This window comes from Nomia melanderi, chromosome 9 (assembly GCF_051020985.1).
Source record: "Nomia melanderi isolate GNS246 chromosome 9, iyNomMela1, whole genome shotgun sequence".
Lineage (NCBI taxonomy): Eukaryota > Metazoa > Arthropoda > Insecta > Hymenoptera > Halictidae > Nomia > Nomia melanderi.
Genome location: NC_135007.1, coordinates 5,425,605 through 5,429,879, shown reverse-complemented (window position 1 = coordinate 5,429,879; position 4,275 = coordinate 5,425,605). Strand labels below are relative to the sequence as shown.

Genomic DNA, 4,275 nt, shown 5'->3' with positions numbered 1-4,275 from the left:
TCCAGTCGCGTCATCCCGTCTTCACTTTCGGATACGTTTTCTGGAATTTCCGGTAAAAGTGAGCAAGCAGCGCAACATCCAGAGATATCCATCGGAACGACATCGGCCGCAGTAGAAACGTGCGCGTGGTTCGAAACAGTGCAACGATTACAATCTGGATTATCGTCGGCAAAGACATTAGCTTTCTCCGTGACTCGCTGTACAATATTCTATCGCGGAGAGAAGTTGTAAGAGACTTATGAAATTATTGAAGATTCCGTATTTGGCACGCACTCCGAACTAAAGGAATCGGTGTCCATAGGAATGGAATTCTATTTGATGAGTTCAACTCGAGATTATGGGGTAGTCGAAGGAATTTATACAAATAGCAACATCTCTAGAAAATTGTTAAGTTATTGATGTTAAATAAAATGAAATTTCTTTTATAAATGATTTTAGGAGATTGAAAGTAAAGGGAAGTTATGTTAGATTTACTCGAAGCATATATTTTTTAATCTTGTGTTTGAAGTACTTAAAAGTTAAACTTTTTACAAATATGTTCTATAAGATTGCTGAGAATGTTATTAAGCATTAGTCAGATAATTAATGTTGTCACGTTTTAATGAAAAAATATGGTTGAAGGTAACTGATTATAACCCTCAATTTTTTTATTTATTAATCTTATGAAGCCTCAGTTGCAGTTTATCTCAAACACATCTATTGTACAAAGAAAAGTTGTAACGAGACAAAATGAGAAACATATCAAATACTGATGTACCATGATACATGGTTAAAACACACTTTTAAATATTTAAATTTGCAGTTAGTATACATATTCTTAGAAGTAACAAATACTCCTAACCCACAATAGACCAGGAGTTTACAAAGTATTAGAAACCTTTCCCATAAGGAGCCAACTTATATCTCGAACACTTAAATACTAGAAAACGAGAAAGTCGCAGAACCATTTATTCCCCTTTAAACAATTAAATTATTTTCTTGTAACTTCTGATTTTAAGTATCAAAGCCCGATATGGCTAATAAGACGTGGTTCATCATTGAAGGGCTAATAATACCGGTTTATAGATTTCTTGAGGGGTTGAACAAGGTTAATCGTAGTACCCACTCTGGAGGAAGGAAAATCGAGCACAAAGGACGGCTGGACGTGCGGCGTGCTGCTAGCGGTTCGCTTTAGCAACTAGACTCGAAAGTATCTTACGCAATCGGCGGAGCGAGATAGTGTGGGCTACCGCCGTCCAGCGCAGAGCTGCCCATCATTTCCGTGTTCTGCTGGCTGCTTGGTCGCGAGTACATACTCGCCTCGGTCTGTGTGCACGCTGACGATCAACTGCATTGTCTGCGTTCCCGGTTTCCCTTCGCCGCTTAAACTTCGTTGCCCATCGTGATCTTACTCCCGATTTTCATCTAGTCCCTCTATTACCTTCTTACTTGGGTTTGGGTTAAATCGTTCAATTAGATTCGAACACCAAGATAAAACGTGCACTTTCGTGCTATTTCATAAACGAAGAAGCAGAGGAGACAAGTGTCTGAAGTCCACGAGAAGATAATATTATTAGTTACCTTATCGTTATACTTGGGTCTCTTAAGGCCCTTAACTAACCGTTGAACACATTTCGCTGAGCGTCGTTCGAGTTTCTAGCTTTATTCATAATCAAGCGATTGCCTTGTTTATGCATATGTAGATCTGGCTGGAATGATTTAGAGAAAGTGCAATAGGAATTTATGAACTAGGTTCATAATTTCATCGGTTTACGAGTAAGATGGACACTCCATTAAGCTTTAGTAAATTGTTTATTACACTGAACTGTGCATAATAGAACCATTGCTTTTCTCTTTTACTTGATACTCGAATCAGGAACGTTAAATGATACCGATGAACCGAAGTAATTGAGCTTGAATAAACGGTACTGTCCATGTCTGCTCATGTTTAAATCATCCCATGGCATCTTTTCAAAGACATTTACCGAAGTTCATTTTTTTTTACATTCCTTGATAACGGAGCATTGCAGTAAACGTTCGTTTCGTTTGTAACAATAAGATATAAAAAAAGATGTCAGGCTGAGTGTGTTCCGGCGACGTAAATTTCTCATTTCATTGGCGCAATCTGTCGCGATTGTTCGAAAGAAGGATGTGAAAACGTTGTTAGCATTGCGAGGAAATATTCCCGCTCTCCCCCAGCTTTATTTTGCAGTCGGTTAATAGTACTTTATATAATAATTACTTTCTTATGCTAATTCCGTACTTTCTGTGTTCGTGTGGGGCCGCCGCGCAGCGATCCACGTCAACGATATTTAAGCCATCGGCGACGGGCCGCGCTCGTGACAGCCGCACGACGCTGTAACCGTAAAAGCGAAATATAATTTCCGTGTTCCTGCAACGGTTGCACGGTCACGCATACTCACGCGTAATCACGTTAGACGCCGTCTCCGGCTTTGTCCCGGCGCTTCACGCGCGCCCGATTCTACTAGCGCAGAAAAATGAATCGAGCAACGTTCCGCGAAATGCGTCGCTCCTGTTGCATTTTAATTACGTAACGAGGTGTACGTCCGGCGAGACGACGACGCAAGACTTTTTACCCCTTGCCGCATCATTTTTTCTGCAATTATGTCGTTAGATTTACTTCAACCCTTTGTTATATAATGTTTCGTCCGATTATGTTATGAAGGGATATCGCTATTGATGATTTCTTAGCGAAAAGAAATTATGTATCCTATAAACTCTTCTGTTAACGGGAAACACTTATTTTAACTCTTTATCCTATCATTTATTTTTCAGTTGTACTTCATAAAACAACTTTATCGTTACTAATTTAGTAGAAAAAGAAAAGAATTTTATACTTATTCTGTGTCTATGTTTACTATAAATGTTAAAGATTGATAATAGATAAGTAATATTCAATTTATGTTAAAAATGAATAAATGACATTCAGATTTGTCGACTTCAATAAAAAATTTTCATCATAAACCTGACAGGCGATTATAACGCAGGGTGTTAAGTGTATCCTCTTATTTTATGATTATTTTGGTCAGTGTACTTACAAGTGTTCCTTTATTTTTAATAACTTCATGGTAGCAAAATAAATTGTACGTTCGCTGTGATTTAAAAATTCAGTACTCTGAAAATAGTAAATAATCGAGAATAATGCGTTATTAATTAACACTGGAACTACCGAGCGTTAAAATTGACTGCTTCGTGTTCTCTTGTATAGTTCATAGAAATATGTTTATTCAGATTTCAATTTCTTTTGTACTCTAGTGTGGATTCATCTACATCGATATATTTAATAATTTCTCGGGAAGTCGTCTATGCCTTTTCAATAATTGTGAAAGAAAATACTTGAAAGAAATACTCTTTTGACCGATTTTGGTAGTTCTAGTGTTGAAATAATGGTAAACATATTTTTGTTCTACCATTTCTATGTCATCATTTCAAGATTTGCATAACAGACTTTTCTCCTTGCTAGTTTGCGTCCGCGTCCAATCGTTCTTACTTAACTCCAACAGCGCGACGGAGACACCCACGCAGACGTACACTTTTAATTAATTGATAATACTTCCAGGAACAACGGAGCGTTGCTTTCTTTGACAATGTCTATCGGGACACGACTCCCGCGTGCAAAGAAAAATCGCCACAGCCGAAGAATTTTCTGTAGTTCACCATTTTTCCCTTTCGTCTATCTGCTGCAATATTAGCGGCAATTTGCGCGATCGAGCAGGTCGACTGTGACTGGTGTTTTTCCTGGTGACTTGATCACGTTTATGATACCACTGAACTAGAATTACCGTGTGCATGGTCTTCGCTGACCGGGCCGCTCGATAATTAACACGCCGGTGATGACGACACGCGTGTCAGAAGTTTCTGATTATCAAATCGACCGTGAACAAATTCGACGTTAAAGAAACTGGTCGATGAAGGAAAGCTTTATTAACGCTGAAACTACGTACTAGTCGGAATAAGTCACTTTATCACTCTATTTAGCAATTATTGACAACATACGAGCGTTATCCAAAACTACTTTTAATATTAACTGTTTCGTTTATATCATGTGATAAATATCAGTAGGAATGAAGAAAAATGTAAATAATAAATAACATAGTAAATAATAAATAATGTAATATTAATAATACATCTTATGTTTTTTATTAGAATTATGTATTAATCATGTTAAATAGTCGGTTGTTATATTACCTGTAACCTTTTCACCAGACTTAGAAATTGGGATTCATTGTGAGTTATTGAAAGAATCAAATGATATTAAGATCTGTTCATGCACGC

General features: G+C 37.5%; 1 long non-coding RNA gene across 1 annotated transcript; it reads right to left on the bottom strand.

Annotated features, from left to right (window-relative positions):
* Window positions 1-427: 427 nt before the first annotated feature.
* Window positions 428-3,755, bottom strand: LOC143174949 (uncharacterized). Its single transcript, XR_012999493.1, has 3 exons — window positions 3,039-3,755; window positions 2,403-2,596; window positions 428-2,335 (listed from the first exon to the last, which is right to left on the bottom strand). It is a non-coding gene; the product is annotated as an uncharacterized LOC143174949 (long non-coding RNA).
* Between the last annotated feature and the right edge of the window lie 520 nt (window positions 3,756-4,275).